At 40.6% G+C, this 13,316-nt stretch overlaps 1 pseudogene; it reads left to right on the top strand.

Annotated features, from left to right (window-relative positions):
* The first annotated feature begins 215 nt into the window (after positions 1-215).
* Positions 216-13,316, top strand: part of LOC126078260 (E3 ubiquitin-protein ligase RNF220-like) — a 35,994-nt pseudogene continuing 22,893 nt past the window's right edge.

Here is a 13,316-nt window from a genome sequence, read left to right as displayed (position 1 = left end):
TGGGGGTGTCCTTTCTGTTCATGAATGCAAAAATGAGATAGACGAAATGGCAAGCTATCCGACGGAGGGTATTGGCAGTCTTCCCTGAAATTCTCCATCAAATACCTCATTTCTTGTCTTTACAAAAGCAAACCTGCACAATTGAAGAGCGGGGTTATGCATTAGGCAGGGAGCACAGAATGTGTTTCATTTAGGCCAAATGTCTATGAAGCGTAATGCTAAATCATGAGCTTTGGTGCCAGAGAGTCAGACAGATGATCCTTCTGGACTCCCTCTTTGCACCTGATCATCAAGCATTTGACAGTGATGCATTTGCTTGTGAGATTCTGGGGCAAAGAGCACAGACATTGCTGGGCATGCTTTTACCAAGCTCAAGAACTACAATCATGATATTTTGGGTAAATGTACAAGGGCCCTTGAAGATTTGTTTGCTAATTTATGTAATTGACATTTGTTGAACATCTGCTATTTGGCAAACTCCGCAGTAATAGGTGGTAGCACAAGCTTGTATAAAAGTAATTCTACCTACCTTCAAGGGTCTTCACAGTCAACTGGGGAAGATAAAAACAAAATGGCATTAAACTAAATGGATAAACACTTCATATGTACATACACAAAAGGCATGTTTGTGAAAATCAGGCAGAATGGAAATGAAAAAGTGGTGCTTTCTCCAAGCCTATCAAAATGTACTTCCAAACAATATTTCTCTCTGGGAAAGCATTTGCCATCTTTAGACTATTTCTGAAAACCCAGAATGGGGCCCCAGTGACAGGCAGACCCATTCTTTCCTTACTGGCCTCATTAAGGTAATGATTAAAAAATGGAAATGGTTCTCAGGGAAACCTTGTCCTTATCTTCAAAACAATATGTCCCAAGGAATGTGGAACTATGTTCCTGAAAACTGTGCAAGCTTTGTCTTTGTCATTCATCCGTCTTCACTGTCACACCTTTCTCTCTCACACCCAACACCCACTGCCCAGAAGCAATCTCCCTGACTGCTCAAAGCATTAACCCATCCCATTTGCATCAACCCCCCCTACCCTGCTCCCATGATCTTAGGGGAACTAAGATCAATCAATTAAAACAAATCTTCTTAGAAGCATTCTTACCAAGAAATGAATTAATAATATGGCATGGCATGTTAGTCCTCCCTGGAGATAAGGAAGTATTAAGGCAGAAATATAAAATATCAATGGAAACCAGGATTTTGGTGTTATTGGTTATCTCAAGGCCTGATAGTTTCAATTATTTTGAAAGCTGTAATCACCAAATATTTATCAAGTACCTACAATTCAGCTTTCCCCAGTGTATGAGGCACATCATCCTTGATACGCCATTGATAGAGCATAAAATTATTCCACATATCACATGGAAAACATTTTTATTTTAATAGTTGTGAGAGGGTGTGCATGTGTGCGACTGCTTCTGCAATTACATATAAGTAATTGGTGACGTGTTTAAGAACTCAGGCTGCAAACCAAAAAAGGTCAGCAGTTTGAACCCATGAGCTGCTCCTTGGAAACCCTATGGGGCTCGAACTGCTGACTTTAAATATGAAAACAAAATTTTATTAAATAAAAATTTAATTAGTAAAAGTACTGATGGTGCATGAATATTACAAAAAGTATCATCCAAAAAACCCATTGCTGTTGACTCTGACTCATAGCAACCGTATAGAGCAGAGTACAACTGCCTCATAGTGGTTCCAAGGCTGTAATCTTTATGGAAGCAGATTGCCACATTTTTCTCCCTCGGAGCAGCTGGTGGGTCCAAACCACCAATTTTTCAGTTAGCAGCTAAGTGCTTAACCATTGTGCCACCAGGCTCCAAAAATATCACTGTGGTACACAAATGAGTAAAGTTGGAAAATACTGCATTCTGTGCAAGGTTTGTGCTAGGTGTGTACTATGCACAAAAACTTGCAAAGGAATGCAATCCTCAGTACCTAAAATTGTATCTGGTACTAAAAAAATCCTCAATAAATATTTGTGAATTGAATTAATGAATATTAATACATTTAGAATCTATTGAACCCAAACTCTGTCACTTACTAGCTATGTAAGCTGTGAAGATGTGCTACCCTGGTCGCCTTCAAGGGAGAGCATGTTGCCTCAGCTGCAGAGAACTGCCTTACTCCTGGGCATGCCCGTTCAGGACAGCCCACGTCCAGTGACTTGTTGAGACAGGAAACAAAGGCCCTGTAATTTCAGCCTAACATGGGCAACCCTGATGGCTGAATGTGCTCCAGAGCTCCCTGTGGTGTTGGCTGGTACTTACCCACTGCCACAGAGTCGATTCCAAGTCATAGCAACCCCCTAGGTTGTAAGTCTCTACAGAAGCAGACTGCCACATCTTTCTCCTGCAGAGCTGTTGGTGGTTTCGAACCACTGACCTTTCAGTTAGCAGTCTCCTTTCCACAGGTGTCAATCCTGAATAAATATCCTGCATACCAAATTCCATCTGAGCATCTGCTTCCAGAGAACCAACCTGCAACATAAGCCAAGTACCCAAGAATCCCATGTTGTTAACAGCCAGCCCAGAAGCAGTTTGAACCTCTCAGAGTATCTACACACCACTGCAGATCTATGCAGACAGGGCCTAAGGATCACTCCATGTAGCAGGCTCCAGAGATGAGGTCTGAGCATTCCCTAACGATAGTGCCATGCGAGGATTCAAGTCAGTTTTCCTACAGCCGCAGTGAAATAAGGGATCCTTGCCCTACTGCTTTTTATCTTCCTTCTCAGCTGTCACATTGGATGTGAAAATGGTTTTCATTCACGATGCCCATCTCCAGGTTATAAACCCCAGAGGCACCCTCATGACTTTATAACCAGTGCAGCTGAGAGCCTGACTTCAGGGCTCTCCAAATGAACAACAGAGAATTGATGATAATTACAGTAACTAATCCTTGCCTTTCCAGTGAATCTCATCCATTAATATTGCCTTAGGCACAAGGGAGTTCCATTGTATTTGCACATTTCGCATACCTAGGTACCTACACTGGACTGAGAATTAAATCACTGATTAACCGTTGAATAAATATAATACGCACTCAGTATAGATTTCTGCCAGGTTCAGTCGCAACCTGAATGGCGGCTCTGCCAGCCCCCGTGGCTGTCCTGTGACATACAGCCAGCAGCACCAGCAGATGACTCTTTCAAGGAGGATAATGTGACTTGTCTTTCTCGGGAAGTAACTGAGAAGGAAGAGTACCCCAATCCAAGAAGGATAAGTCATGACATCCTAAGATAAATGGCTCTTACATTCCAGAAGCTATGAGATGGGCAGATTGGAATATTTGTGAGGCAAGAAGACAAAGAACTCAAGGAGTCCACAGTAATGCCAAGATAAATAAAAACTTCCAAAGAGCCACACTACAAGAGGCAAGGAAGACATAGCTATTGAATCAAAATGCAGTTTTAGAAAAAGCACAGACACTTTGAGTAGGAAGTCATGTTAACTTTCTAAATGTTTCAATAAGACAGACATGTTGTGTCTTAGTTATCTAGTGCTGCTATACCCGAAACACAAGTGGATGGCTTTAACAAAGAAAAATTCATTCTCTCATAGTCCAGGAGGCTAGACGTCCAAATTCAGGGTGCCAGCTCCAGGGAAAGCTTTCTCTCTCTGTCAACTCTGGGGGAAGGTCCTTGCCATCAATCTTCCCCTGGACTAGGAGCTTTTCAGCACAGGGTCCCCAGGTCCAAAAGACATACTATTCTCCTGGCTCTTGTTTCTTGGTGGTATGAGAGCCCCCTGCCTCTCTGCTTGTCTCTGTCTTTTATATCTCAAAAGAGGTTGGCTTAAAACAGCCTAATCTTGTAGATTGAGCCCTGCTTCATTAACACAACTGTCACTAATCCCACCTCGTTAACATCATAGAGATAGGATTTACAACACATAAGAAAATCATATCAAATGACAAAATGGTGGACAATCACACAATATTGGGAATCATGGCCTAGCCAAGATGACAGATATTTTGGGGGGGACAAAATTCAATCCATGACATTCCACCCCGTGGCCCCCCAAAATTCATGTCCTTGCCACATGTAAAGCACATCACCCCCTCATATCATAGCAAAAGTCTTAATTCAACTCCAAGTTCAAAATCCAAAAATTCCTCTTTTTCTATGAAATCTAGAATACAAGCTATCTGCTTCCCAAGTGCAATGGTGGAACAGGCACAAGCTAGACATTTCCATTTTTAATAGAAGGCTAAAGTGCCCCCCCTCCTCAATTCTGGCAGGGGCAGATCTCTGAGGCTTAAAAAGTAAAACTGCCAACCTGAGTAATATGACTGTGGGTATTTCTTGCCAAAGTCTAATCACACTGGAGGCAGAGCAAAGACGGTGGAAGAGACAGACACTTTCGGCGAGCCCTCTTTACAAAGACCCGAGAAAACAAGTGAAAGGACTATATTTGTGACAAGCTGGGGGCCCTGAGCAATGAGGGCAAGCTTAGACAACGAATTGAGGGGCAGGAGAAAGGAGAGGCTGTTCAGAAGTACAGAGGAGTTACCGGATCTTAATCACAGGGAGCCCTCAGGCACCATTCCCGGAGCAACTGCGGCGGCAGGCTGGTACTAGCGTATGGTCACAGTTTCCTCAGGGAGAAGCAGCCAGACGCACAGCCCACTCACACCTCTGGAACCTGAGGAGAACGGCTCTCTCGGCAAAAGCTAAGTACTTGTGAATATTTTACTGTATCCCCCCACCCCCAAGCCGGCTTCGGTGGCTGAATCCCTGGACCTAAGATAGACCCTCGTGAGCACCTAGAGCCATCCTACAGCCCTTGGGGAAGGAAAAATTTGCAACTTGGGGGAAAAGATAATTTGGTAGCTCCATTAACTGGGGGAGCTCAGGACAGAAGCTGCTCCTGTCCAGGTATAAACCGTCCGTGGACCTTGAGCACCTTTCCCTTCTGCGAGGACCTGTGTGGGCCTATTTCAGGAGAATAGGCCCTTGTTGGCAAACTCCAACCATTTCAGCTGTGCGGTGGAGAGGTGGGTATTTGACATTTGACATTGCTTTGCCTATTAAACAAGGTCCTCACCTACCCACCTCAGGGATCTAAGGACTGGTAGCTCCACTCAGGTTGCCCAGCCACCCGCGACAGGGGTCCAAAGATAACTGGTACCTCCCAGCCCTTAAAACCAAATACTTTGGGTGCCCATGGTCCCTCTGCAGAACCCACCCAAAACAGCATGGTCTAGGGAACAGAGACACGTTTTCCTCAGAGACAACTGGGGGTGGTTTCTCAGTCCCTTGCCTTGTTCAGAGCATAACCCCCTGCTGCAATCAGATACCGGTATATACACCAATCACCCCTCCCCTCTAAGAATGTAGGACAGAGCCTGTACCGCACAAATGATGATCAGCTATCTGGAAACCTGAGAGGAATTCATACAAGAAAACTGAATGGACTCCTAGACTGATATACTTGATAACAGCTCTAGCCAGCTGGGGACAGGACACCAGAGCTCCAAAGGCGAAATAATCAAGCTAGCTCACCCATAGGGGTATACCAAAACAAAACAAAGCAAGCAGCTATGACGCAGTAAGCAAACATGAACTAATACAATAACTTATAGATGGCTTAGAGACAACAGTCAATATCAAGTCACATAAAGAAACAGACCATGATCACCTCAACAGGCTCTCAAAACAAAGAATCCAGGGATCTTCTAGATGAAAGTGCATTCCTGGAACTACCAGATGCAGAATACAAAAGTTTAATATACAGAACCCTTCAATACATCAGGAAGGAAATGAGGCAATACACAGAACAAGCCAAGGAACACACAGATGAAGCAATTGTTTCAGGAACACAATGAAAAGTTTAATAAGATGGAAAAATCCATAGACAGACAGCAATCAGAAATTCAGAAGATTAACAATAAAATTACAGAATTAGATAACTCAGTAGAAAGTCAGATGAGCAGAATTGAGCAAGTAGAAGCTAGAATTTCTGAACTCGAAGATAAATCACTTGGCACTAATATATTTGAAGAAAAATCAGATAAAAGAATTTTTAAAAAATGAAGAAAACTTAAGAATCATGTGGGACTCTATCAAGAGAAATAACCTACAAGGGATTGGAGTACCAGAACAGGGAGGGAAAACAGAAAACACAGAGAAAATTGTTGAGGATTTGTTGGCAGAAAACTTCCCAGATATTGTGAAAGATGAGACAATATCTACCCAAGATGCTCATCAAACTCCACATAAGGTAGATCTTAAAAGAAAGTCACCAAAACATATTATAATCAAGCTTGCCAAAACCAAAGATAAAGAGGCATTATAAGAGTAAAAAAAGCGAGGGATAAAAGAAAAGTCACCTACAAAGGAAAGCCAAAAAGAATAAACTTGGACTACTCAGCAGAAACCATGCAGGCAAGAAGACAATGGGATGACATATTTTAAAAATTAAAGGAAAAAAATTGCCTGCCAAGAATCATATATCCAGGAAAATTGTCTCTTAAATATGAAGGTGAAATTAAGACATTTCCAGATAAACACAAGTTGAGGGAACTCATAAAAACCAAACCAAAACTACAGGAAATACTAAAGGGAGTTCTTTGGTTAGAAAATCAATAATATCAGGTATCAACCCAAGACTAGAATACTGGGCAGAGCAAACAGAAGTCAACCCAAACAGGGAAATCCAAAAAAAACAAAGAAAGATAAAAAAAACAAAAGCCCAACACAGGGTAATGGCGATGTTATTATATAAAAAAAGACAACATTAAAATAATAAAAAGGGACAGAGAAATGTAGTCATACACCTTCCATATGGAGAGGAAGATATGGCGATACAAAGAAATAAGTGTTAGTTTTAAATTTAGAAAAATAGGGGTAAATAATAAGGTAACCACAAAGGAGACAAACTACCCTACTCATCAAAATGAAATACAAGGGAAAAATACAGATTCAGCAGATACAAAATCAACAACAACAAATATAAGGAAAGGACAATATATAAAGAAAATCTATTCAGCACATAAAATCAAGTGGGAAAAAGAAACTGTCAACACATACAAAAAAAAAACATCAAAATGATAGTACTAAATTCATACCTATTCATAATTACCCTGAATATAAATGGACTAAATGCACCAAAAAAGAGACAGAGAGTGGCAGATGGATTAAAAAACAAGATCCATCTATATGCTGCCTACAAGAGACACACTTTAGACTTAGAGACACAAACAAACTAAAACTCAAAGGATGGAAAAAAATATATCAAGCAAACAACAATCAAAAAAGACCAGGAGTGACAATACTAATTTCTGACAAAACAGGCTTTAAGGTTAAGTCCGTCATAAAGGATAAGGAAGGACACTACATAATGATTAAAGGGACAATACACCAAGAAGATATAACCATACTAAATATTTATGCACCCAATGACAGGGCTGCAAGATACATGTAACAAACTCTATCAGCATTGAAAAGTGAGATAGGCAGCTCCACAATAATAGCAGAAGACTTCAACACACCACTTTCGGTGAAGGATTGGACATTCAGAAAGAAGCTCAATAAAGGCACAGAAGATCTAAATGCCACAATCAACCAACTTGACCTCATAGACATATACAGAGAACTCTACCCAACAGCAAACAAATATACTTTCTTTTCTAGTGCACATGGAATATTCTCTAGAATAGACCACATATTAGGTCATAAAGCAAGTCTTAGCAGAATCCAAAACACTGAAATATTACAAAGCATCTTCTCTGACCATAAGGCCATAAAAGTGGAAATCTATAACAGGAAAAGAAATCAAACACTTGGACACTGAGCAATACCCTGCTCAAAAAAGACTGGATTATAGAAGACACTAAGGATGGAATAAAGAAATTCATAGACTCCAGTGAGAATGAAAACACTTCCTATCAGAACCTTTGGGACACAGCAAAAGTGGTGCTTAGAGGCTAATTTATATCAATAAATGCACACATCCAAAAAGAAGAAAGGGCCAAAATCAAAGAATTATCCGTACAACTTGAACAAATAGAAAGAGAGCAACAAAAGAAACCCATAGGCACCAGAAGACAAAAAATAATAAAAATTACAGTTGAACTAAATGAAATAGAAAACAGAAAAACAATTGAAAGAATTAACAAGACCAAAAGCTGGTTTTTTGAAAAAAATCAACAAAATTGATAAACCATTGGCCAAACTGACAAAAGAAAAACAGGAGAGGAAGCAAATAACCCAAATAAGAAATGAGATTGGGGATATTACAACAGATGCAACTGAAATTAAAAGAATCATATCAGATTACTATGAAAAACTATACTCAAACAAATTTGAAAACCTAGAAGAGATGGATGAATTCCTAGAAAAACACTACCTACCTAAACTAACACAAACAGGTAGAACAACTAAATAGACCCATAACAAAAGAAGAGATTGAAAAGGTAATCAAAAAATTCGCAAAAAAAAAAAAAAAAGCCCTGGTCCGGACGGCTTCACTGCTGAGTTCTACCAAACTTTCAGAGAACACCACTACTACTAAAGATATTTCAGACCATAGAAAAGGATGGAATACTGCCAAACTCATTCTATGAAGCTACAATTTCCCTGATACCAAAACCAGGTGAAGACACCACAAGAAAAGAAAATTATAGACCTATATCCCTCTTAAATGTAGATGCAAAAATCCTCAACAAAATTCTCGCCAATAGAATTCAACAACATATCAAAAAAATAATTCACCATGACCAAGTGGGATTCATACCAGGTCTGCAGGGATGGTTCAACATTAGAAAAACAATTAATGTAATCCACCACATAAATAAAACAAAAGACAAGAATCACACGATTTTATCAATTGATACAGAAAAGGCATTTGACAAAATTCAACACTCATTCATGATAAAAACTCTCAGCAAAATAGGAATAGAAAGAAAATTTCTCAACAGAATAAAGGGCATTTTTACAAAGCCAACAGCCAACATCACCCTAAATGGAGAGAGCCTGAAAACATTCCCTTTGAGATCGGGAACCAGACAAGGATGCCCTTTATCACCACTCTTATTCAACATTGTGCTGAAAGTCCTAGCCAGAGCAATTAAGCTAGGTAAAGAAATAAAGGGCATCCAGACTGGCAAGGAAGAACTCAAAGTATCTCTATTTGCAGATGACATGATCTTATACACAGAAAACCCTAAGAAATCCTCAAGAAAACAACTGAAACTAATAGAAGAGTTCAGCAGAGTATCAGGATACAAGATAAACATACCAAAATCAGTTGGATTCCTCTACACCAACAAAAAGAACATCGAAGAGGAAATCACCAAATCAATGCCATTTACAGTAGCCCCCAAGAAGATAAAATGCTTAGGAATGAATCTTACCAGAGATGTAAAAGACTTATACAAAGAAAACTGCAGTACACTTCTGCAAGAAACCAAAAGAGACTTATGCAAGTGGAAGAACATACCTTGGTCGTGGATAGGAAGACTTAAGATTATAAAAATGTCTGTTCTACCAAAAGCAATCTATACATTTAATGCAATTCCAATCCAAATCCCAACAACATTCTTTAAGAAGATGGAGAAACAAATCACCAATTTCATATGGAAGGGAAAGAGGCCCCGGATAAATAAGGCATTACTGAAAAAAGAAAAACAAAGTGGGATTTTAGAACCTGATCTTTTACCTGATTTTAGAACCTATTATACCACCGCAGTAGTCAAAACAGCCTGGTACTGGTACAACAACAGATACATGGACCAATGGAACACAGCTGAGAATCCAGATGTAAATCCACCCACATATGAGCAGTTGATATTTGACAAAGGCCCCAAAACAGTTAAATGGAGGAAAGACAGTCTTTAACAAATGGTGCTGGCATAACTGGATATCCATCTGCAAAAAAATGAAACAACACCCATACATCACTCCATGCACAAAAACTAACTCAAAATGGATCAAAGACCTAAATATAAAATCTAAAACGTTAAAGATCACAGAAGAAAAAACAGGGACAACGTTAGGAGCCCTAATGCATCGCATAAACAGTATACAAAACATTATAAAGAATGTAGGAGAAAAACTAGATAACTGGGAGCTCCTAAAAATCAAACACCTATGCTCATCCAAAGACTTCATCAAAAGAGTAAAAAGACTACCTACAGACTGGGAAAAAGGTTTTAGCTATGACATTTCTGATCAGCGCCTGATCTCTAAAATCTACATGATACTGCAAAAAGACAAATAACCCAATTAAAAAATGGGCAAAAGTTATAAACAGATACTTCCCTAAAGAAGACATTCAGGTAGCTAACAAATACATGAGGAAATTTTCACGATCATTACCCATTAGAGAAATGCAGATCAAAACTACAATGAGATTTCATCTCACTCCAACAGGGCTGGCATTAATCCAAAAAACACAAAATAATAAATGTTGGAGAGGCTGTGGAGAGATTGGAACACTTATACACTGCTGGTGGGAATGTTAAATGGTACAACCACTTTGGAAATCGATTTGGCACTTCCTTAAAAAGCTAGAAAAAGAACTACCATACAATCCAGCAATTCCACTCCTTGGAATATATCCTAGAGAAATAAGAGCCTTTACACAAACAAAACATGCACACGCATGTTTATTGCAGCACTGTTTACAATAGCAAAAAGATGGAAGCAACCAAGGTGCCCATCAACGGATGAGTGGATAAATAAATTATGGTATATTCACACAATGGAATACTAAGCATCGATAAAGAACAGTGAGGAATCTGTGAAACATTTCATAACATGGAGGAACCTGGAAGACATTGTGCTGAGTGAAATTAGTCAGTTGCAATGGACAAATATTGTATAAGACCACTATTATAAGAACTTGAGAAATAGTTTAAACTGAGAAGAAAACATTATTTTGTGGTTAAAAGATGGGGGAGGGAGGGAGGGTGGGAGAGTGGCATTTGCTAATTAGTAGATAAGAACTACTTTAGGTGAAGGGAAAGACAACACACAATACAGGGGAGGTCAGCACAATTGGACTAAACCAAAAGCAAAGAAGTTTCCTGAATAAACTGAATGCTTCGAAGGCCAGTGTAGCAGGGGCAGGAGTCTGGGGACCATGGGTTCAGGGGACATCTAAGTCAATTGGCTTAATAAAATCTATTAAGAAAACATTCTGCATCCCACTTTGGAGAGTGGCGTCTGGGGTCTTAAACGCTAGCAAGCAGCCATCCAAGATGCATCAATTGGTCTCAACCCACCTGGATCAAAGGAGAATGAAGAACACCAAGGATACAAGGCAATTACGAGCCCAAGAGACAGAAAGGGCCACATGAACCAGAGACATCATTCTGAGACCAGAAGAACTAGATAGTGCCTGGCTACAAACGATGACAGCCCTGACAGGGAACACAACAGAGAACCCCTGAGGGAGCAGGAGAACAGTGGGATGCAGACCCCAAATTCTTGTAAGACTAGACTTAATGGTCTGACTGAGAGTAGAAGGACCCTGGTGGTCATGGCCCCCAGACCTTCTGTTGGTCCAGGACAGGAACCATTCCCAAAGTCAACTCTTCAGACATGGGTTGGGCTGGACAATGGGTTAGAGAGGGATGCAGGTGAGGAGTGAGCTTCTTGGATCAGGTGGACACTTGAGACTATGTTGGCATCTCCTGCCTGGAGGGGAGATGAGAGGGTGGAGGGGGTTAGAAGCTGGCGAAATGGACACAAAAACAGAGAGTGGAGGGAGAGAGTGGGCTGTCTTATTAGGGGGAGAGTAATTGGGAGTGTGTAGCAAGGTGTGTATGGGTTTTTGTGTGAGAGACTGACTGGATTTGTAAACTTTCACTTAAAGCACAATAAAAATTATTTTAAAAAGTCTGCTGATTTTGCCAGGGAAAGATTAGAATACAAGAGCAGGGCAGGGGTGATGATCTAGCCTAACACTATAAGTAAATGTGTTTAATTTCCAAGTCTGCATGTTCTCAAAAAGGAGGAGACAGAGAGGGAAGACCATCTATCCAATAATATTCTCTCCCATTGGTTGGTGGGGCTGGGGTCATAGATATATGTGACCAGGCGCTAAAACAGAGAGAGTTTGACACAATATTCAGACTGGGGAAAGGTCTACTCTCCTGAACAAACCTTACCTCCAGGTTGCTGTTTGTGAGCCAAAGCAAACTGCCCAAGTCTGGTCCTCAAAGATGTCCTAGAGTCTTCGTTTGTAGCAAGGGCACATTGCTGGACAGTGTTCACCAGGCTCAGAGGATCTCAGTCTGACAGTGTGGAGCCCCTGCATAGGGAGATAGTACAGAAATCTCCTCTGTTTACTAGGAAAGGGACAGAGCAGAATGTAGCAACCCAGGTGGAATCCCAAGGATACCGCTCTCAAACTTTTAAAAGAAGGCAGTGAATCAAGGAGGAAGGTGGATCAGACAAAATGCTGCCATGTTGAGTCAGCCGTCTGTTGCCAGAGATCTTAAGCTGATCCACCTAGAGAGGCTCCCCAGGAAAACAGAGGATATAGTTCTAGAAAAAGAAAACAGCCATAAGTCCCCACTGGAGGTGAGAAATGTGCTCCGTGTCTAGACCTATTAGTACCACCACTGGCAGAATCCACACCATTTCACTGTGTTTATATGAGCTCAGATTCACCATGTTCAGCGACTGTTGAAGTTTTATACTTCAGGTTAACAAAGTTACATGCACCAGCAGTAATGATCAAAAGCACAGGTTTTGGAAGTCACTGCCTAAGTTCAAATCCCAGTTTCTCCATTTACGGACTGTGTGACCTTGAGCTTAGTCTACATTTCTTTCTCCTCATCTGAAAAATGGGAATAATTGCTTAACATATAGGGTTGCTACTAGAAATAAATGACTTAATACATGTAAAACAATTGCCTAGACAGTGCCTAGCACATAATACCACCATCCATCTGTCAGTTTGCCATTCTATATTGGCTTCCATATGGCTGTGATCCTGGAAGCTATATTATCAGTATTTCAAATATTAGCAGGGTCACTCTTGGTGGACAGGTTTCAGCAGAGCTTTCAGACCAAGAGAGGCTAGGTAAAAAGAAGAAGCCTGGCAATATGCTTCTGAAAATCAATCAGCAAAAACCCTATGGATCACAACAGAGCATTGGCCAACCTTCTTGCTTTGGCTACACCATCCAAAAAACCAAAAACCAAACCCAGTGCCGTGGTTTCGATTCCGACTCGTAGCGACCGGGATCAATCCCTGGACAAGTACATCAAGTTTTGTGAAGTAGAGGGCCAGTGAGGGTGAGGGAGACCCTAGATAAGACTGGCACAATGTCTGCAACAATGGTTTTGAACATG

The sequence above is a fragment of the Elephas maximus genome, chromosome 6 (assembly GCF_024166365.1).
Source record: "Elephas maximus indicus isolate mEleMax1 chromosome 6, mEleMax1 primary haplotype, whole genome shotgun sequence".
NCBI classification, from domain to species: Eukaryota; Metazoa; Chordata; class Mammalia; order Proboscidea; family Elephantidae; genus Elephas; species Elephas maximus.
Note: the sequence above shows the minus strand (reverse complement) of the source record. Positions and strands in the feature narration are given on the sequence as shown.